Genomic DNA, 24,412 nt, shown 5'->3' with positions numbered 1-24,412 from the left:
AAATTCTTCAATTTAAGTCCAGATCTTTGCAACCCCATACCAAATCTGACTTTTAGAATATTAATCTGAGTTGGCAGGGAAATAGGGAAGTAGGGAGGGGGATTTATCACCTCGGGGAAGAATGAATATTATGTGTACAAAGTTTGATGCATAAGGCACTGCATACTGATAAGGAATTTTAATAAGTTCTGAAGCTGATCGTAAGATCAAAAACCATCATACTACTTTAGTTGCCTTATCACCCTGCCCTTTCAAGCATTTACCTATCGCCCTTAATGCTGTCAATTTTCATTTGAGATGGGATAGGTGTTAGCAATGGGACTGAAGTTTAAACTTAGTTGCCATGATCTTCAATATTAAGTTTCCTTATTTTGCAGTACTCTCAACCCAAACCTACTTAATTTAGACAGATTGTGATCCAAGAGACCCTGTGTTCCACCTGGGTAATATTATTTATATCTCTAAATAATCAAAATGTTCCCGGCTTTAAGGAGAACAAGAGATGGCTCTATGTAATTGAGGTCAAATAAACTCTAAAATTAAAAACAGAAGGCAATAGGAACCTCACTACATATTGGAGGTGCACTGTGCCCCTAGGGAGAAAGATTCAATATTGTTTAGATGTCAGTTATCCACAAATTGATCTATAGAAAAAGAGTGAAACAGAAGAATTCATTCTCCAGGCAAGACTATATTGCAGGCAATAATGTTGAAGGATCCTGGTTTACTTTGATATATCATCAAGGTGATTCAGTAGGGCACTATGCTCTCACAATCATACGTCACCAACAGGCATCTTAGAATTTGTGTTCAAAACTCGAGATCCCCATGCAGTAGATTACATCATTGGCTCCAAAGCTTCACTCTTCCTGGGATCCAAAACCCATGCCATGTGACTTTGCAGTTCCTTTCCCGCAGGTGTATGAGTCAGCAGAGCAGATCCATGAGAATAAATGATTGCTGTTCTAAACCCATGAACTTCAGGGTGGTGTGTTATGCAACACCATTACAGCACTGTTTAACTGATATACCCCCACAGAGAATGCCTACATAGGACAACTTCTGCTTATATTAAAAGAAGTGGGTTTCTTTTAAACACATTTGTGTCTAACATTGTGAACAAAGATGTTATGTGGAATCAAAGACAAATCCCTGTCCTTGATGGACCTTTAATCTGCAGGTAAACATCTTTCCTAACCTAATCAATACCTACACTGAGGAGGCAGTTTTCTGTGCTAGTTCATTGTGATGGCTCATGAATACTGCTGTCTGGTTGTTTTAAATATTTCAATTAGTTATCCACTTTACTGTACTTCTGCCCCGAGGCTTAAAGCTAACAGCATAATTTAAAGAGAACGAAAAAAAGACACTAAAACATTACTCTTGCTGAAGCAATGATGGAGATCATCATAACCGTGTCAAGGACATTTCTGTCTGGTAGTGTGAATTCTAACCATACAGCCACAAGGCAGTTGGAACAACCCTGGAGAGGAAAGCAATTCTCATGCAATGTTTATCAGTGAGCACTTTTCTTTCACAAACTTTCTCTGCCAATGTCCTGTGTCTAAAAAATTAGCTCTTTTTTCAAAAGTGTCACTTGCCCTCTATGACTTACATAAGCAAAGTTGAGGAGGTTTTTAAATACCCAAAACACTGGGGTGCCTGGGTGGCTCAGTCAGTTAAGTGGCCGACTTTGGCTCAGGTCATGATCTCACGGCTCAAGGGTTCAAGCCACGTGTCGGGCACTGTGCTGACAGCTCAGAGCCTGGAGCCTGCTTCAGAATCTGTGTCTCCCCTCTCTCTGCCCCTCCCCTGCTCATGCTCTGTCTCTCTCTCAAAAATAAATTTAAAAACATTAAAAAAAATTGTTTCATAAGTTCCCAAGATATTTTTTCTTCAGAATTCAACACTTGTGAGGCCAATGAATTGGTCAATAACCTGGGCAACATTAATTTGTTGAAGTGTAATTAACATAAAACAAAGAGATCCTAACTATTCAGTTTGATGAGTTTTTACCATTGCATACGTCCATATCATGAACATTTGAAACTAAATATACAATGTTTCTATTATCCCAGAAAATCCTCCTCTGTCCCTTTAAAGACCATCATCCCGTGATTTCAATCAACATAGCTTACTTTTGCCTGCTCTTGGACTTCATATAAATGAAATAATAGAGTGCGTGTTCTTTTGTCTCTGGCTTTATTTTGCTCAACTTAATGTATTTGTTTTAGATTCATCCATGTTTTTGTCTTTCAGTAATTTCCTCCTTTTATACTGCTGAACCAGTATGCCATTATAGAAATTTACTATAATATGCTTATCCATTCTCCTAGAGAGATGTACTTGAGTTCTTCCAGACTGTATCATGAAAAAGCTGCTATTAACATTCTTTTTTCAAATCATTCTGTGCATATAATTTTCATTGTGTGTGTATGTGTGTGCACATACACAGATATCTAAAAGTCAAATTTTGATTGAGAATGTGTTGAATTTATAAATTTAGAGAGAAAAGACATTTCAAAACTATTCATTCTCTAAGCCTAATTTTTGTTCCACTTTCATTTCTCTCAACCTGTGCAAGACATACATGTCTAATCATTAAATATAATCTGCAATTTTATTGTTTATGACCTTGTGGATTTTTTAAAATTTAATTTTCCAAATGTTTATTTATAGTACATAAAAATACAATGGCTATATATAATGAGCTTATATACTGTTTCTTTACTAAATTAACATATCAGTTCTATGAATTCTCTTGAAGATTATGTAGTGTTTTCCTATGTATACAATTTCATCATCTGTAAACAATGACAGTTTTTCTTTATTTTAATTATTATGCCTTGTGATTTCTTTTTATCATCTCATTATGGTGGGTAAGATGTCTAACACAATGCTAAATAGAAATAAGGAAAGCAGATATCCATGCTTTGCTCCCTATCCGAGGGAGAAAATATTTCATCTTTCATCATTAAGTGTTATGCTACTTGTGGGCTTTTCATAGCTGCCCTTTATCAGGTTAAGGACATTTCCTTCTATTTCTAGTTACCAGAGGGTGTTTTAATCATGAATGTGTATTGAATTTTATCATGTTTTTTGGCATCTTTTTTCTGATGATTATATGGGCTGTCTCCTTTATTTGGCAATATGGTGCCTATACTGATTTATTTCTAAATGTCAAACCAACTATGCACTCTTAGGATCAGAACAATGAATATTATTAGGCATAAGAAGGACATTAGCTATTAACAAAGAAGGCAATCCATCCAGAATTATGAATTCCAAATTGGCATGTACCTAACAACAGAACCTTAAAATTATCAACCAACCTGAATTGATATTTTTAAAACTCTCCACCCCCAAAACAGTAAAATACACATTCTATTTGTGTTATTATTTTGTATATTTAATGCATTTTACTTTTTTCTATCAAGAACAAGAAAACATGAATCCAATGATAGATTTTGTCTCATATATTTTATGTGAATAATGAACATTTTATGGAACCAATCTGAAAATTAAAAATATACCTAAGCAAGCTAAAGATTATATGAAATCTCCCTGTATTATTTTGTATAACTCATGCATATACACAGCTATTCCAAAATTGAGAGTTCAGTTAGAAAGCTTAGAAAACTCTACACCAGGGGCGCCTGGGTGGCGCAGTCGGTTAAGCGTCCGACTTCAGCCAGGTCACGATCTCGCGGTCCGTGAGTTCGAGCCCCGCGTCAGGCTCTGGGTTGATGGCTCCGAGCCTGGAGCCTGTTTCCGATTCTGTGTCTCCCTCTCTCTCTGCCCCTCCCCCGTTCATGCTCTGTCTCTCTCTGTCCCAAAAATAAATAAAAAACGTTGAAAAAAAAATTTTAAAAAAGAAAACTCTACACCATTCTAAAGTGGCTAGAGCATGTCATATTGCAACCACCAGTGTATTAACTTCTCCACATCTTTGCCAGCATTTGGTGCTGTGACATTTTTCTGTAATTTTAGCCATTCTGCAAGGTGTGTAATGATATATTATTGTGGTTTAATTTACATTTCCCTAGTGACTAAAGATGTTGAACATCTCTTCTTGTCCTTTATTTGCTATCAACATTATATTCTTCACTGAAATGTCTCATCATGTCTTTCGCTCATATTCTGACCAAACTGTTTGCTTTTTAACTATTGAGTTCTAAGTTCTTTATATTTTCTAGGTACTAGACCTTTTTCAGAAAAGTGATTGGCAAATGTTCTCTCCAACTCCAAAGCTTATCTTTTAATCATATTAACAGGGTCTTTCACAAACCAAAAGTTTTTAGTTTTGATTAAGTACAATTTACTGATCTAATTGTCCTTTTATGGATCATACTTTTGGTATCAAATCTAAAAATGCTTGGCCTAGTCTTAAATCCTAAAGGTTTTCTATGATTTCTTCTCCTAGAAGTTTTATAGTTTTGTATTTTATATTGGGTCTATGATTCATTTTTTGTTAAGTTTTGTTTAAGACTTAGATCCTCCCCCTCTCACCCCCCACTCATGGAAGCCCAATTTAGTTGGGTATATTTGTGTTGGTTTATTTATGGATTCTCTATTTTGTTCCATTAATTACATGACCTATAGCCTTCATCACTATACTTATATATAGTAAGTTTCAAAATAGGCTGATTTCTCCCAAGTTTTTTTTTTCTGAGTGGTCTTAGATATTCTAGTACTTTCACCTTTCCATATACATTTTAGAATCTTCCTGGGATTTTGATAGGAATTGCCTTAAACCTGTATATCAATTTGGGGAGAATGGACTTCTTTGCTATTCTGAGCCTTCCAATCTCTGGATATGGTATGTCTCTCCTTTTATTTACATCCTTGAGTTCTTTCACAAACAACGTGTTGGTGTAAACATATGAGTCCTGGATAGGTTTTATTCAGTTTTCAACTAAGTATTTCTTTTTTTTTTTTTGAGCACTCACAAATGGGATTCTATTTTTAATTTCAAGGTTTAAATGTTCATTTCTAGTATAAAGAAATGGGATTGATTTTTCTGTGTTTATCTTGTATCTCATGAACTTGTTGAACTCATTTATTAGTTCTAGGAAGATTCTCTTTTAGTAACTTTAGGTATAGACAATCATATCATCTGCAAATATAGTTTTATTTCTTCATTTCTTATCTCTATGCCTTTTATTTCCACTTCTTGTCTTGTTGCACTAGCCAGAACTTCCATCACCCTGTTGAATAAGAGTGGGGAGAATGGACGTCCTTGCTTTTTTACCAATGCTTAACAGGAAAGCATTTAATATTTTGCCATTAAGTATGTTAGCTGTCAGTTTTTACTACATACTCTACCAAGTTGAGAAAGCACTCCTCTATTCCTAGTTTGCTAAGAGTGTTTATCATAAATGAGCATTGATTTTTGTCAAATGCTTCTTCTGCACTGACTTATATAATTGTCATTTTTCTTTAGCCTGAATTTCATTAGTTCATTTTTTAAAATAGATTTTAAGTACTCTGTACACCCAAAGTGGGGCTCAAACTCACAAACCCAAGATCAAGAGTCACATGCTCTAGTGACTGAGCCAGCCAGGCACCTCTACACTGATTTAAAAAAAATGTTTATTTATTTTGAGAGAGAGACAGGGGATGTGGAGAGGGAGGGAGGACACATGTAGGGTAAGGGCAGACAGAGGGAAAGAGGGAGAAAAAGAGACAGAGAGGCGGGGCGGGGGGGGCAGAGAAGCCTCAGTGGGCTCCATGCTGACAGCAGAGAGCCTGATGTAGGGCTTCAACTCACGAACCATGAGATCATGACCTGAGCCAAAGTCGGATGTTTAACTGACTGAGCCACCCAGGTGCCCCCTTCTTTTCTGATATACACATTTAGTACTAGAAGATTCCCCCTGAGCATTGCTTTTGCTGTGTCCCACAAATTTTCAAGTGCTGCATTTTCATTTGTGTTCGGTTTATCCATTTTTTATCACCCATGATAGATACTTTGACCTATGGATAATTTAGAAGTGTGCTGCTCAGTTTTCATGTATTTAGAGACTTTCCTGTTATCTTTCTGTTATTCTTTTTTAATGGCACTGTGGTCAAAGAACACATGATTTCAATTCTTTTAAATTTGCTGATGTTTGTTTTATGGTCCCAAATATAATCTATAGAGATATATGTTCCATGAAGACTTGAAAAGAATATATATATTTTGCCATTGTTGTGTTCAGTTTTGTATAAATGTCAATCAGATCCTGTTTGTTTCTGGTATTATTGAACTCTTTTATATCCTTGTTGATTTTATGTGTAGTCATTTTATACATTTTTGAGAAAAAGAAGTCTCCAATTATAAATGTGTTTTGTTTCTTTCTCCTTTCAGTTCTATCACTTACTGCTTCAAATGTATACTAATTTCCTATATTTTCTTATAACTCTGCATGTCAGAACTCCAAAATCTGTCTTCCTGGTCTGATCAAGATGTCAGCAGGATTGAGTTCCTTCAAGGCTCTAAAAGATGATCCATTTCCTTGCCCTTTCCAGCTTCTAGATGCTTCCCTGATTACTTGGCTTGTGGTCTCAGTCAGCAATCACATCACTCTGACTGCTGGCTCCAGTATGACATCTCTGTATCTAACTTTGACTCTTCTGCCACCCTTTTTCCCTTATAAGGATCCACTGTGATTACATTGAGCCCACCCGGAAAACCAGAATAATCTCATTTAAAAGTACCTAATTTCTCAATGTTTATACTAGCACTATCAACAATAGCCAAATTATGGAAAGAGCCCAAATGTCCATTGACTGATGAAAGGATAAAGAAGATGTGTATGTGTATATACACACATACACACACACACACACACACACACACACACACACACACACAAACAACGGAGTATCACTCAGTGATCAAAAAGAATGAAATCTTACCATTTGCAACAACCTGCATGGAACTAGAATGTATTACACTAAGCGAAAAAGATGAATATCATACGATTTCACTCATATGCGGAATTTAAGAAAAAAGACAGATGAACACAGGGGGATGGAAGGAAAAATAAGATCAAAACAAAGAGGGAGACAAACCATAAGAGACTCTTAAAGGCAGAGAACAAACTGAGAGTTGCTGGAGGAGAGGTAGGCGATGGAATGGGCTAAATGGGTAATAGGTATTAAGGAGGCCACTTGTTGGGATGAGCATTGGGTATTATAGGTAAGTGGTGAATCACTGGGTTCTATTCCTGAAACCATTACTACACTATACGTTAAATAACTTGGACTTAAATTAAATAAATAAATACTCCTGGAGAAGAGAATAATTATAAGAAAAACAGTTCTTAATTTAACTGCCTTTGTAAAGTCCTTTTGGCCACATAAGGTGAGATGTTACCAGGTTATAGGCACTAGGACTTGGACCTCTTTGGGGGGCAATTATTCTGTCTATACAGTCCATCTTTTGACAAAGATACATGCCCATCCCACACAAAATACATTCACCCTAGCCCAAGGTCCCCAAAAGTATCAACCCATTACAGCATCAACTTAACTCCAAACTGTCCTCTAAGTCTTACCAGCTTAAAGGTCCAAATTCTCAACATCTAAATCATCGAAATTAGTTATGGGTGAGACTGTGATTATAATTCACCCTGTGATATTTTTTATCTGCACCCATTAGCGTTTCCAGGTTACCACCTTTTCAGCTTCAACTGTGGGATGTATAAGGCAAAAAGAGAACCCGAAGTACTCACCACCCTGCCTTTCATCAGGTCCTGAGGTCCCTAGCAGATCTGCCTTCTTACTTCATTCTTCTAGAGTCTTCCTATGTTTATTTACACATACAAGCTGGAGTTTTTTAGTTGAATTTAGTGGGAATAATAGGACAAGTAGATCTACTCCATATACTTGGAATTTTAAGTCCAGAAAGCATATTCATAAAAGTTACCCAAGATACTTTACATAGAACTATCTATTCTTGTGATTTTCCTGTCAAAGTCTATATAGCTATTTTTCTTCCCAACAAGGAGTTTTGGTTTGTTCCATTAGTCATCAGTATCTAAGTATATATTAAATTTTTGATCGATAGGATAAAAAACACTTTATCTCATCATAAGTACACTTCAGAGCATTTTGAAAAGGTAGATGGCAGGGAAATCATATTTAATTCATCCAGGTCTTTAATTTAAAGCATCTTGGTTAAGGGAGATCAAATTAATTTTTGAGAAATTTCTGTTATCCTTTGAATTTATCTAGAATTTATTCTGCAGATTAAGTTTTTAAAAATTATGGCCAATGCCAACTTACAGCTCCTCTAATCATTCATCATTAAATGAAAAAATGTAATAAAAATAGAATTACTGATAAAAGTAAGTGTCCCAATTTAGAGAGAAATGCCTTTTTTTCTTTTTTTTTAAGGTTTGGCACAAGTTAGGCACATAGGCTAGAGGAATAACCCTTATTTGGGTGCACATTCTAAGAACGGATGCGTGAGTCACAAAATTTAGCCAATTAGAGTATACTGGGCACAAATTATTTTTCTAGTTCCTTAGATACCAAGCATGTGCCAATTATTACAGAATATATTAAGGCTCAGGCATAAGTGTCCTGTTGTGTGTCAAAAAGCAGTGAGAAAATTTATGAAAAACACATTTTAAATGTTAAAATTACAGATAAATATATTACCTCAAGCATTTTCCTTTAATTGTTTCGTTTTATTTTGAACAAGTCTTTAAACCTGCATAAATGTTGGATGAGTAATAAAATGAATTCCCAGATACTCTTCACCTAGACTCAGTGTTAACACTTTGCCATATCTGCTCTCCTCATATGTAATAACAAATATTATATCTCATATTCAAAAGAATATGTTTATAGATTGTTCTATTATGGTACAATAAATTTGATTATTGTTATTTAGTAGTTGTGCTGAGTTATAGAATTCAGTCATTTGTCAGCACCATGATGCTTTACCCGTTAATACTTTCCCACACATAGCCTTAAGAAACAGCAGTACTAGCATCAAATTCAGGACTTTAATACTAATGTAATATTGTCATCTAATATATTGTGCGTATGTACAGAGTCAAACTTTGCCATTTGTACTAATGACGTTCTTTATATCATTATTCCCTCATGGTACTGGACATTGTCCTAGATCACCACCGCATTTAGGTGTCATGTCTCTGCAGTCTCTTTTTATATAAAAAAAGTTCCCCAGTACTACAGAATAGAATATAGACCGATTATTTTGTTGAACGACCCTCAATTTATGTTTACCTAATGCTGGGTCATGTGGAGATCCAGGTTATGCATTTATGTCAGGGACATTACACATATTTTGTCTTGTTTCCAGTGCTTCATATCAGGAGCTGCTTGAGGTCTGTTTTTCTCATTATTAGTGATGCTAACTTTGATTACTTGGAATGCATGTACCCCTCAAGTCTTTTCACTGTAAATTTCCTTTGTAATTAATGAGAAATTGGGGGGAAGATATTATTAGCCTAGGCAAATATGCCGTTACCCAAACTTTTAGCTAACAGCATTAACATCCATTGATGATCTTATCTGAAATGACCATTGTCTGTGTCAATTCCTCTATATTTATTAAGTTGGCATTTGTGTGTGTGTGTCTTAGTACGGACTAATGAATTCTCATTTTAAACAACAGGTTATATTTAATTTCTGTCATTCATTTTATGACTCCTTTTTCCTAAATGTGGCTTAGCCTCAGCTCCTTCAGGCTGGCTTGTACATTTTGTTGAAATGTCATTATGTTTTTTTTAAGTGCTTCCTTAATTTATGGCACAAGAAGATGGCCCAGATGCATCTTGTATTTTCCTTCCTCCAGCCCTGGAACCAGCCATTTCCCTTTTTAACATGGAATGGTACTTAGAAACAAGTATCTCAATACTAATTACCACATTGGAATTTCTCACTCAATTCAGTGCCATGTATTTTTTTGCCTTGCCTTCTCCCAATTCATGTTATATTTCTTTCATTCTAAAAATGAGAGATATTGGCTTCCTGAAACATCAATATTTTATTTTTTCATTACTGAAATACATATAAAATTGTTTCAGAATTGCTATACCCATGTCACTATGGAAAACAAATTTACATCAAAGAGTTCAAGATTTCTTTCCAGTTCTTTTTTGTATTTAGATTGAAGGCATATCATCAAAGTACTGTGTTCCAAATTATTTTGGTTAGTTTTATTTTCCTTCACTGTAACTTATGTTATTCACATTAAAAAGTTATATTTATTTGTTTCAATTTACTTTTAGTGTTTAATCTATCCTTGTTGATTCAATTTTATTTTCCAATATGTAATACATTAACAAACTCCCAAAAGTAAAAGCTGTACAAAAATATACTCAGAAAGCTGTCACTCCCTCTTGTATCCATTCCACCCTGATATTACCCACCCTCATAAATAACCAATCTCATGAGGTTTTGTTCCACATTCCTGTGATTCTTCTTGCAAAAATAAGCAGATACATTCTTACCCTCACCTCTATCTTACACGAAGGTATCATGTACTAAATGCTTTTTTGAACGTCAGGTTTTTTTTTATGTAACAACATATCCTGAAAACCACACCATATCAATTCCTGGAAATATTCCTCATTCTTTTCTACAACCCTGTAATGTTCCATTGTGTAGATGTACTATAAATAGTTTATTCAGTCATCTCCTGTGGATGGGAATTTAGTTGTTTCCAATATTTTACAATGGCAAATAATGCTGGAATCAATAACTTAATATGTATTTATTTTTGTAGTGTTAGAGGTGTAAAATACTTTAAAATTTGGTTTACTTACAAGGTCTATAAGAGAAATATATCTTGGGTTGCTACTATTACAATTTTAAGAATTCCAAACCAAATAACCACGACAGTAACACTGCTCACGCATTTGCAATCCTAAATCTATCCAAAAATAGACAAGGAGGGGGCACCTGGGTGGTTCAGTCAGTTAAGCGTCCAACTCTTGGTTTCTGCTCAGGTCAGGCTCTCTGCTGTCAGCGTGAAGCCTGTTTCGGATCCTCTGTGTCCCTCTATGTCCCTTCCCCACTCATGTGCATGCTTGCATGCTCTCTCAGAAAAGAAATAAACATTAAAAAAAAAAAAACAGACAAGGAGGAGTGAGGTATACGGAGACCAAAATATCAGCTTTATCACTAATGAGTCTGAAGTGAAGAAGCTGCTTGTGACAGAGGGTTTTGGTGCCTCAGGCCAAACCTCTTTGCCTCTAACTTCAGCTGCACCCTTTGTATCTTAACATCCCACCTCAATTACGCACGGTGTCTGCAAAGCCATTACTTACTCAGCAATCCAGTACAGCAGCCAGGAGGTGTGAAAGTCCCTAGGGGTAAACCCTCAATGAACTAAGACAGGAATTGGTGGATAAAGGCTGCATGCTAGAGGGACAATTCTAAGTATACTCTACACAGTTTCTCAGAGGGCCACCAAAGAGATTGAACACATCATTTAACCAGTTCAATAACACGTTTCTTATTGATTTTTCTTCCTCCACTGTCCCATTATACTCATTCCTTCACTCCTGTTCCTGGAGTCCACTCCCAAATACGTTACCTGCACCCGAGTCCTTGTCTGAGACTCTGCTTTGGAAGAGAAACTGAATTAAGACACTTGCTTGGACACACAGTAATTAAATGCAATACCAATGTTAGACGGATTTACGGGCCCAAGCAGGCCGTGCAGACCACTGTGATACCTATGATGCGGATTCCTATCCCAGTAAAATGTTTGGCATGGATGAGAACACAATGTGCGAAGCGCCTCACTTAGCTTAAAAGACACAAGACTGCTTTGCTCACGCACTGTTGTTTTCCCCCAATTCTGCCATCACAGAGTTTTTATCATAATGGATATTGTACTTTGTCAAATGATTTTTCTCCATTTATTGAAATGATCATATGGTTCTTATCCTTTCTCTTACTGATGTGATATATCACATTGATTGATTTGTAAATACTGAACCACGCTTGCAACCCAGGAATAAATCCCAGTTGATCACAGTGAACGATGTCCAACAGACACATGGAAAGATGCTCATCATCACTCATCATCAGGAAAATGCAAATCAAAACTACAATGAGATATCGCCTCGCAGCAGAGTGGCTAAAATCAACAACACAAGAAACAACAGGTGTTGGTGAGGATATAGATTAAAAACAACACTCATGCACTGCTGGTGGGAATACAAACTGGTGCAGCCACTGTGGAAGATAGTATGGAGGTTCTTCAAAAAGGTAAAAATAAAACTACTTTGTGGTCCATCAATCATGCTACGGGGTATTTACCAAAGAATACAAGAACCCTAATTCAAAGGGATACATGCACCCCTATGTTTATAGCAGCATTATTTATAATAGCCAAGATATGGAAGCAGCCTGAGTGACCATCAGTTAATGAATGGATAAAGAAGAAATGTAATATACATACAATGGAATATTATTCAGTCATAAGAATGAAAAAAAAGAAAGTTTGCCATTTGCAATGACATGGATGGAGCTAGAGAGTATAATCCTAAACAAAGTCAATCAGACAAAGACAAATACCATATGATTTCACTCACTCATATGTGGAACTTAAGAAACAAAACAAAGGAACAAAGGGGAAAAATAGAGACAGATCAAGAAACAAACTTTTTTTTTTAATGTTTACCTATTTTTGAGACACAGAGAGAGACAGAGCATGAGCAGGGGAAGGGCAGAGGGAGATACACACACAGAATGTGAAGCAGGCTCCAGGCTTTGAGCTGTCAGCACAGAGCCTGACGCGGGGCTTGAACTCACCAGCTGTGAGATCATGACCCTAGCTGAAGTTGGACACTTAACCAAATGAGCCACCCAGGAGCCCCAACAAACTGTGAATTATAGAGAACAAATTGATGGTTACCATAGGGGTGGGAGGGGGCAGGATGGATTAAATAGGTGATGGGGATTAAGGAGGGCACTTGTAATGAGCACCGGGTGATATATGGAATTGCTGGATCACTATATCATACACCTGAAACAAATATAATGCTGTGTGCTAACTGTACTGGAATTGAAATAAAAACTTAAAAAAGACCTGACAAACATGAACAAAATACTTAATGGCCTTAATTAATATAACTGAAGAAATCCTAAAAGGGTACTTGCAAACTGAATCCAGCAACACGTTAACAAACACAATCACATGTGATATGCTTTCTTAAAATAATGTAATGCGGTTCAGTATTAGAAAGGCTATGGATTATATCATTATGCCATAGAAAAATTATGGTTATTCAGTCAGAGGTTGAAGGGGCAATTGATGAAATTCCCATTCATGTTTTGAAAATTCAGAAAGCCAGAAGGTTATAAACATGATGGCTTACAGATTTCTCATTTATACAGATTTATGTATTTGTGTTTATCTATACATATTTTAATATATATTTTATGTCATGTATCTTTCATATATATTTCTTATGCTAAATGGTAAAGCAATAAATGCCTTCCATCTAGAGTCAAGAATATGAGAAATATGATCATTTTTATTACCTTTATTTAACACTACTTAAGTTTTAAGACCAGATATGGGTTATAAATCCAGAAAAAGGACATCATCATTTTTTGAAAAAATATAACACTACTGGTCTTAGATGTACAACAAAAATTGAATGAAACATATTTGAATTATGAAAATAGCGATAAGAGACTGAGTTACATAATAAGTATACAAACTGCAAGCATGGCAGAAAAAAAACTAGTTAGAAGGTATAATGGAAAATCTATTGTCTTCAGATTTAAACAATACAATATAAAGTGTCTAAGAGTAAACTAGATAAAATGAGCAGGACCTATGAGCAGAAAACTATAAAACTTGACTAAATACCATAACGAACACTTACATACATTGAAGAGAGACACCATGTTGTCGGTTACAAAGACTAAATATTTTAAACTTGCCAACTCTCTCCGAAGTATTTTCTAAATCAAATCTAACAGCAAGAAGCTAGGCATTTTTAGTTCAAATTTTGCAGAATGTTCGCTTAGATCAATCAGGAAGCAAGAATAAATAAGAAATATTTTTAAAGCAAGACTTGTCTAATCAGATACCACAGTGTGTTAAGTAGAGTAGTTAAACTCAGTGGTACTATTTTGGGAAAAGACAAATGAAACAACAAGGTAAAAATTCTAAAGGAAATGTGTATTTAATAACTCATGATGTTAATGTAAACTGAACCAATAAAGAAACAAAAGCCACTCTAATAAATAACGCTGAGGAAGCACTAATGCGGAAAAGTAGGTTGATCTCTACTTAACTGCAAGATAAATTATAAGCAAATGAATGATCTGCAATTTTGAATGCAACCTTATAATTTCTAGAAAACTAGCATATTTCTCAGATCCAGTGGGTCTTTTGCAGCTAAAGACAAAGAGAGAAACCAGTTTTTCTTTAAACATAAATATTTTTTTTTAGCTCCAGGACATTTTATTGTATTTTTATTTTAAAAGGACAGAGAACTAGAGATCAGCAGAAATGCTGTTAAAACTGCTGTTTGCTTAAAGTCGTTCATATTAATAAACAAGAGATTAAGTCTCTGAGTTGAATTTGACAAAATGAAATCACTGCCTTCTGATTTAACTTTCAGGGGGTAAGACAGCAAAACCCAAGCATCAGACTTTCTTTTTCTGTCCATCAACACAAATAACAGTATCAATACAAATGATAGTATAAAGAAATAGACACATAGTTATGTCTCAGGTCTCACAACATGAGATACTATATTTAACTCCTAAAGTAAATTCCCATTTTTTTCCTGGGATAACAGATTAAGAGAAATGTTAATTCCCCCAACTTCAGGTAATTTAGTAACTGATTTTGATTTGCCACCAGATCCAGATACTATGGTGTGAAAAACTAAAACACCCAAATGTTTTCCATGTCATTTAGCAAAGATAGGAGGAAGGAGAATCCTCTGCCAAAACTCACCTGCTACTCCACCTTAGACCCCTTTTCTGATTATTCCCTCAGTTCCAGTGTTTCTAAATTGTCAATCCACCCCACTGAGCCTCACCCCAACTTTTAACTCCTTTTGCAACAAGAGACTAGTTTCCTTTGTCAACTAATTCCTAATTTTCCAGGAAACTCTTATTTTTCTGATCTCACATTGATCATAAACCATTTTAAATGGAAGAAATTGCTATAATGCTTAAAATAATTCAAGTCGAACTGAAAACTAGATTCCTTTGGTGTTATGGAAGATACGTTTCAAGCATTCTGCAAATATATGGGAAAGTAGCAGGAAAACTTACCCTGCCTGGATTCCTAACTACTTGGTATAGTATTATAATCTTGCTTTGATTACTAGCTAGGATAAAAAGGGAAGGAAGCAAAGGCCAAAAAGCATGCATTTTTTGGAAAGAAAATGGCACTTGAAGATTTCTCGGGAGTTCGCCAAGGCATTTTTATATTCATAAGGATTGTCAAACTTAGTACATCACGGTTATTTAAAAGGAAAAGATTGGGACTCCTGATTACCACTGAGTTTGGCAGAAACGCATGTGTATATTCCTCCCTCATAATCACACAGTCCTTTTATTAAGGACAGGGAATGTGACCACAGAGCAGAATTAATGAAACAATTTATAAAGACTCTCCGACCAAAAAGAGATCATCGCAATCCAGCTTTACTAGGTTACAAAAGACTCCCTTTACTCACACATTACTTTCCATACCTCTGAAACATCTGAAAAATACTTGTCTGTGACTTACTAGATGGTAGGGAATGAGCCCTTTTAGATACATTACAATTATCTGTAGAAGGATTTGGTATCTTTCTCCTGTTAACATTAACTGAATGTTTCAACTGGATCTTAAGAGATGGCTGTCAGTTTTCATTTTCTGAGCCTCTCCGAGATTTTAAATGCTCTCTATCAGTCTGTTTTTTGAAGTTCTGGTCTTTGGAATACTTCCTCTGCCCACTTCGCAATTTGTCTGGACGTGAAGATACAGGACGTAGCTGATATTCATCTGGGGACCCTTTTTGGCGGTTGGGTTTCATTTGTTCTTTGTCTATTTCTTGCTGAAGCTGATATGCAAAAAACCAGTCCTGCTCTTCCTGTTTATTTCTCTCAGAAGGCAAGCATTCCAAATCTATGACATTCTCGGTAACGTTGATTTCTGTTTCCTCTGGAGCCGAGGAAGCTTTGGGGAACATTTTCTTTCTTTTTGCAGAAATGCATGGATCCATGACTGCTTCAAACGAAGATTCCTGGTTTTTTCCTTTGGAAATATCTTCACTGATCAGTATGCAATCGTCTTCATCTTCTGTGTCAACTTTGTTACTTTCAATTATCTGTGTCATACCTGATACAGTGCATGCACTCTCTGTTTCTCCAAAGCAGGGAACTCTGGCTTCAGGTCCCTTGTTATTTAGGACATGTAACTCTTTATCACGATTGCTTCGTGTCATTTTAATTTTTTGTTGAAGGCACCATTCTCTACCGTTGTCATGCAACTGAGGTACAGGTGACTCTACTGAAGACTGTGCAGCCTGTTCTTGAATGTCCATGGATAGTTGTGGAAAAACTGTTGGCATATCTTCTTCAATTACTGTATCTTGCCACACAGGGCTTTTTACCACAGTAGTGTCAGTTTCCTTGGACATGGAGACATTCCTGCTTTCTTGGGCAACTTCAGGCTGTGATGTTGACCCAAACTGAAATTTCGGTGAGAAGTATGTCTGAATATCTCCAGTGTTGGTGTTTCTCTTCTTACTTTTCTTTGGAGACTTGGCTGTGACCGTACCAGGTTTTGTGGAATTCAAAGGAGAAGCCAAGTCCTTTCTGTCACAGTAATTAAGGTTAAAGCTTAGCTTTATTGCTAGTTCTTCATCACTTTTCAGTTGTTCCTCCAGCTCTCTTTGCCTTTTTCGTGACTGTCGTGCTTCCTCCTCTTCTTCTTCTGCCAATAATCTCTGTATGTATTCTTTACTCATTTTTTCTTCATTTTCTTCAATGGCTCGTCGCTCTGCCTCCATCTTGCTTACCTCCTCTTCATATTCTTTTCTCAATTCCCCGGACTTACTTAATAAGTGAACTGGCTTAAACTCATCAACCATCTCCTCTGATTTCTGCCCAGACATTCTAAGCCTGCATTCTTCTGGATAGTGTTTTTGGATTATCTGCCACAGTTCCGTGTTGACAAGAGAATTTCTTCGGGCATGGTACCGGGTCCACGAAGAGATCCGGCGGCGACAGAAAGGACAGCATAAACTTGCCTTTTCGATAGTTGACTGGAAACATTGATTACAGAGTGTGTGGTTACAAGGCAGTGTTACGGGCTCGATTAAGATTTCCACACAGATGAGGCACTGGCATTCCGACAAGGAAGGGATGGCGTTTTGGGGCACAGCCATTTTAATACGCTAAAAAGTCACATTCGGCATCAATACCAGCTGAGGAGGCTCCCTTATCTCAGTGTGGCCAGGTCCAAGACTGCCCACGCACAAAGCTTCGGGACCCCAACTCCACGAAAAACACTGTTTTCTCCCCGGGGGGCCAGAGCACGGCTCCTGTTTGACCGTTAGCACACAGAGGAGCATGGGATGACTCAAGCGTCCGGCCTCTGTGCGCCTCGAGCAGTTTCCCAGCATTCTGAGCCCACGCCCCCCTTTCTTGCGTCAGCCGTGAAGCCTAATGTTTGCGACAGTGCCGTAGCAACCCAACGAGGGCTAGTGACCAAAAAACATTTAGCTTCATAATATTAGTTTTTTAAATTTAGAAGAAAAAATGAACAAAAATAACAAAATGGATGCCAGGGAAATCTTTGAAAAATGACAAGGGATAAATATTTTCGCATATAAATAATTCTTAAAATGATAAATATCCCCCAATTGAAAAAAAAGGCACATAACATTAATGGTCAATCAACAAAGGCAAAACTATAATGGCCAATTAAAAAAAATGTTTTTCCATCTCACTAATACTAGAGTCAATTAAGCTATTTTATCTCCATTCATTCATTCATTCATTCATTCAAAATACATTCATCTGGGGGGCCTGGGGGGCTCAGTCGGTTAAACATGACATTCGACTGGTATTTTCAGCTCAGGTCATGATCTCACAGCTTGTGGGTTCACGCCCTGCCTCAGGCTCTGTGCTGACAGCACCGACCCTGCTTGGGGTTCATTCTCTCTTTCTCTCTCTCTCGCTCTCTCTGTCCCTCTCCAATTTACATGCTTTCTGTCTCTCTCAAAATAAGTAAATAAACTAGAAAAAACCACAAAATACATTAATCTAGGACCCATTTTATGCCAAGTACTTTTGTGGGTCACTAAGAACAGAGAACTGTATGAGACATTACCCCTGACTTTATGAAAAAGAGACAGGGGTGCCTGGGTGGCTGAGCCGGTCAGGCATCTGACTCTTGGTTTTGGCTCAGGTCATAATTTCATGGTTTGTGGCATCGAGCCTCACGTTGGGCTCTGTGATGATAGCATGAAGCCTACTTGGGATTCTTTCTCTCCTTCTCTCTCTGCACCTCCTCATGCTCTCTCTCTCAAAACAAGGAAACTTTGAAAAAAACAGAAAAACAGACACTAATCAAATAAGAAAACAACAGCATGACTTCAGATATTGATAAATACATAACAAATACCAAGTATGCTAAATTTATAGAGAGCTGCTGGGAATACTATTAGAATGCAAGAAAAATAGATATGATCTTTTCAAAGACTAATTTGGCAATCTGTATTAATAGTTTTGAAATTTTTATACCTTTTTAAAACTTTTTACCTTGAAATAATTTAAGAACCCCAAGAACTGAAAAACATAGTAAAATATTCCTATGATAGTTTCTCCTACCTTTCCCCAATGATAACATCTTACATAGTCATACTAAAATATCAAAACCAGGAAATTGACATTGGTACAATACTATTAACTCAATTATAGGCCTTATTTAAATATCTTTAGTTTTTACATGTATTCATCTGTGTTTTTGGTGCGTAGTACTATGAAAGTTTTTCACCTGTATAGATTCACATAACCACTACCACAATCAGGATACAGAAATGTTCCATCACCACAAAAACTCCCCAATCCCCCTTATAGTTTCATGTCTTCCCATTCTAACCCGGACCACCAATGATCAATTCTCCATCACTATCATTTTGTTATTCTGAGAGCATTATATAAATGGAATCATACACTATATAATCTCATGAGATTGGCTTTTTTCTTGACTCAGCATAATGCCCTAAAGATCCATCCAAGTTTTTGTGGGTATCAAAAATTGGTCTCTCTTCATGGCTGAGTTATATCCCCATTATATGGGTGAACAAGTTTCTTCACCCATTCACCCATCAAAGGGCATCTGGGTTATTTCCAGTATGGGGCTATTCCAAATAAAGCTGCCATGAATATTCGTGTGCACAATTTCACAATTGTGATTACTGGGTCCTATGACATGTAAATAGCATAACTTTATAAGAAACTACTGCACTGTTTTCAGAGGCTTGTGGCATTTTACATTTCCATCAACAATCTATGTCAGATCCAGTTTTTTCACATCCCGCCAGCATTTGGTGTTGTCACTATCTTCTGTTTTAGTCTTTCTGATTAATGTGCACTGATATCATGCCTTTTATTTGCATTTACCTAATGCCCAATGTCCCTGAACATATTTTTATGTGCTCATTTACCCTCTGTATATCCTCTCTGGTTAAATGTCTGGTCACCTTTTTTGCATATTTTCCAAGGGGAATATGATCTTATTATTGAGTTTAAAGCGATTCATATATATGGTGGATATAAGTCCTATGTCAAATATGTTACTTGTGAAATTTCTTAGTCAGTAGCTTGTCTTTTCATCCTCTTAATACATTCCCTTACAGAGTAAAAGTTTAAAACTTTTGATAGAGACCAATTGGTCTTTTTTATTTTCTCTTATGGATTGCACTTTTGGTGTCATGCCTAAAAATCCTGCTGAACCAAAATTATAAATATTTCCTCCTGCATTTTCCTATGAAAATTTAAAAGTTTTATACTTTACATTTATTTTTTTAAGTTTTATAGTTAACATTTAGATCTATGATCCATTCTGAGTTAATTCTGGCGCAAGGTGTGAGGCTTAGGTTGAGGTTTATTTTCTGATCTATGGATACATCCAAATGTACCACATGATTTACTAAAAAGATCATCATTCCTCCAGTGAATTGCTTTTTTCATTAACAAAAATCAGTTGGATATACTTGTGTGAGTCACTTTCTGGACTCTCTATTCTGTTCCCCTAATCTATGTGTCTGTTCATTTCTCTATAAGACATTGCCTTGCGTTTATTTCTTTTGATTCAACAATTTTATTTCTATGAATTTATCTCTAAGACAAAAATATAAGAATTCTCCATAAGAGACAGACATACATTGAAAAATGTGCATGTAAGAATGCCCATAGCAGCATTTTTTACATATTGGATAACTGAACAATCTAAAGTCTATCAAAGAACAAAGGTTAAAGAAATTATGATTTCAGATTCCAGCAAAATGACTTTACTTGGCTAATACAGGAACTCTTCCTATAAAACCCAATGATGTTGGATAAACCTAATACATTTTAATATAGAGTTGACTTCAAAAAATGTGAACTCTTCAGGAGCCAGAATTGAAGAGCTTCCTGAGAGCCAGAATTCTAGAAGTACATGCTGATTTTTGTGGAGCTCTGGACACAGTACTAGCCCAATGATAGGAGGATCTTGATTTTAATGCACACATATGTAAGGCTGATAACAGATTTGTTCACTCAAGGTGGAACACTAGAACTGAGAACTGGGATTATGATTGAGACACTAGAAAGACTAATCCTAGTGAATGAGAAATAAAAATTCTCCACCTATCTACCCAGTGAGATGACAATAAATCTTTAGAGTGAAATTAAATTCCTATGATGGAGCCCCACATAGGTAGAATCTACTAACCCCAAACTTAGCCTAGGAACCTCCAGGACAGTAAATTAACATAAACAATTGTACCTGGCTATCGACACCCTACACAGCCTAGAAAGCCTAGCAGGAAAAAAATACAAACCATCTGCAGAAATAACCCAGGCCACAAGATTCCTCCTAAACAACAACAACAACAACAACAACCTCCGCTTAAAATGAACTAACAAGTTTAAAAATATAGGTGCGGGGTGCCTGGGTGGCTCAGTCAGTTAAGCCTCCAACTCTTGATTTCAGTTTGGGTCATGATCTCATGGTTCAGGCTGACAGTGCAGGGCCTGCTTGAGATTCTCTCTCTCTCTCCCTCTAGCTCTCTCTCTCTGCCCCTCCCCCAATCATGCACGCTCTCTCTTCCCCCCCTCAAAATAAAGACTTAAAAAAATAAAAAGAAACTAAAAATAGAGATGAAATCTGCAACTATATCAAGACCAGCAGATACTATAAACAAGAGGATTAACACACAAAGAACTTGGAGAAAAACCTATAGACGGCCTGTTATGAGTTTACAACCACACTGTCCAATATAAACCTGATGCAAACCATGAATATGAGTCACCTATATAATTTTAAAGGTAATTAAATGTTCACATCAAAAAGGAAAAGAAATAGGTGAAATTAATTTCAGTAGTTTAATATTTTACTTTAATTTTTAAAAATCCTTTTTTTTCTATAAATTGTTTGAAATCCTGTGTATATTTCATATTTAAAGCACATCTTAATTCGGACTAACCACATTTGAAGTGTTCAAGAGTCATATGCAAGCTGGTAGCTATCATATTGGACATTGCCTGTAGGTTATAAAGTAAGTACATATAAAATGAGTTATAGGACTCATTCATTCAATGATGATTCACTGAGTTCCTACTATGTACCAAACACTAAGAAAGCCACAGTGCACTCAAATAGATAAAGTTCCTATATTCATGTGGCTTAAGTACCAATGTGTGTGGAGGAGGGGGCATAGAGAAATACAATTAACAAGAAAATATATATTATGCTAGATGGTGATATGTGTTGCAGGAGAAAAAACTAATCAGGGCAGCACAGATAAGGAGGACCCTTGTGTGTGCACATGTGAAGTGTAGGGGTTATAGGGGTATTACCTTATGCCACTTATTAATGAACATCTCATAAATAAGGTGATATTTGAGCAGGGACTTATAAACAAAGAAGCAAATACTGTAGATTATCAACAAAAAACACATAGTCACTGATTTTTTTAAAAAGCTCTGCATAAATTAAACAGAAGATTAGACATAGCTGAAGAAAGGATTAGGACTCAATTCAGAAAATGTAGTGTAGTAAATATTTTCAAAGGTTTTCCAGCTGAATACATGAATTCAGCAAAGTCGCAGGGTACAAAATCAATGTACAGAAACTGGTTGCATTTCTGTACACCAATAATGAAGCAACAGAAAGAGAAATCAAGAAATCAATCCCACTTACAATTGCTCCAAGAACCATAAAAATATCTAGGAATAAACCTAACCAAAGATATAAAAGATCTGTATGCTGCAAACTATAGAAAACTTACAAAGGAAATTGAAGAAGGCACAAAGAAATGGAAAAACATTCCATGCTCGTGGAATGGAAGAATAAATATTGTTAAAATGTCAATGCTGGGGCGCCTGAATGGCTCAGTTGGTTGAGTGTCTGACTTTGGCTCAGGTCATGATCTCATTCATGGCTCGTGAGTTTGAGCCCTGCATCGGGCTCTGGGCTGACAGCTCAGAGCCTGGATCCCGCTTCAGATTCTGTGTCTCCCTCTGTCTGCCCCTCCACTGCTTGCACTCTGTCTCTCGCATTGTCTCAGGGATGGGTAAACATTAAAAAAAAAATTTAAATGTCAATACTACCCAAAGCAATCTACACATTCAATGCAATCCCAATCAACACTGCACCAGCATTCTTCTCGAAGCTAGAACAAGCAATCCTAAAATTTGTATGAAACCACAAAAGACCCCAAAGACCCAAAGTAATATTGAAGAAGACCAAAGTGGGAAGCATCACAATCCCAGACTTCAGCCTCTACTACAAAGCTGTAATCATCAAGCGGCATGGTAATAGCACAAAAACAGACACATAGACCAATGGAAGAGAAAAAAGACTCCAGAATTGGACCCACAAAAGTGTAGCCAGCTAATCTTTGACAAAGCAGCAAAGAGTATCCAGTGGAAAAAAGACAGTCTCTTTAGCAAATGGTGCTGGGAGAACAGGACAGCAACATGCAGAAGGATGAAACTAGACCACTTTCTTACACCATTCACAAAAACAAACTCAAAATGGATAAAGGACCTGAATGTGAGACAGGAAACCATCAAAACCCTAGAGGAGAAAGCAGGCAACAACCTCTTTGACCTCAGCCATAGCAATTTCTTGCTCGATGCATCTCCAAAGGCAAGGGAATTAAAAGCAAAAATGAACTAATGGGACCCCATTATCAAGATAAGAAGCTTCTACACTGCAAAGGAAACAATCAACACAACTAAAAGGCAACCGAAGGAATGGGAAAAGATATTTGCAAATGACATATCTGATAAAGGGTTAGTATCCAAAATCCATCAAGAACTTACCAAACTCAACACCCAAAAAACAAATAATCCAGTGAAGAAATGGGCAGAAGACATGAATAGACACTTTTCCAAAGAAGACAACCAGATGGGCAACAGACACATAAAAGATGCTCAACGTCACTCATCATCAGGGAAATACAAATCAAAACTATACGGAGATACCACCTCACACCAGTCAGAGTGGTTAAAATCAACAAATCAGGAAACTACAGACGCTGGCACAGATATGGAGAAATGGGAACCCTCTTACACTGTTGGTGGGAATGCAAGCTGGTACAGCTGCTCTGGAAAACAGTATGGAGGTTCCTCAAAAAATTAAAAACAGAACTACCCTACAATCCAGCACTTGTACTACTACTTATCCAACAGATACAGGTGTGCTGTTTTGAAGGGGCACATTCACCCCAATGTCTATAGCAGCACTACCAACAATAGCCAACGTATGGAAAGAGCCCAAATGTCCATTCATGGATGAATGGACAAAGAAGATATGGTATATATGCATACAATGGAGTGTTACTCGGCAATCAAAAAGAATGAAATCTTGCCATTTGCAACTACATGGATGGAACTAGCTGGCATTATGCTAAGCGAAATTAGAGAAAGACAAATATCATATGACTTCACTCATATGAGGACTTTAAGAGACAAAACAGATGAACATAAGGGAAGGGAAGCAAAAAGAATATAAAGACAGGGAGGGGGACAAAACATAAGAGACTCTTAAATACAGAGAACAGAGGGTTGTTGGAGGGGTTGTGGGAGGGGGGATGGGCTAAATGGGTAAGGGGCATTAAGAAATCTACTCCTGAAATTATTGTTGCACTATATGCTAACTAACCTGGATGTAAATTTAAAAAACAACAACCTTAAATCA

At 36.6% G+C, this 24,412-nt stretch overlaps 1 long non-coding RNA gene and 1 pseudogene across 1 annotated transcript in view; both read right to left on the bottom strand.

The window, feature by feature from the left end:
- LOC145714623 (uncharacterized) overlaps nt 1–24,412 on the bottom strand; it is a 544,307-nt gene that overhangs the window by 91,188 nt on the left and 428,707 nt on the right. The window lies entirely within an intron of this gene.
- On the bottom strand, nt 15,636–17,586 carry LOC145713861 (E3 ubiquitin-protein ligase RNF168 pseudogene; annotated as a pseudogene).

Source organism: Panthera onca, chromosome X, assembly GCF_046562875.1.
Source record: "Panthera onca isolate mPanOnc1 chromosome X, mPanOnc1 haplotype 2, whole genome shotgun sequence".
In the NCBI taxonomy this organism is placed as follows: domain Eukaryota; kingdom Metazoa; phylum Chordata; class Mammalia; order Carnivora; family Felidae; genus Panthera; species Panthera onca.
This window is presented reverse-complemented; position numbering and strand designations above follow the sequence as displayed.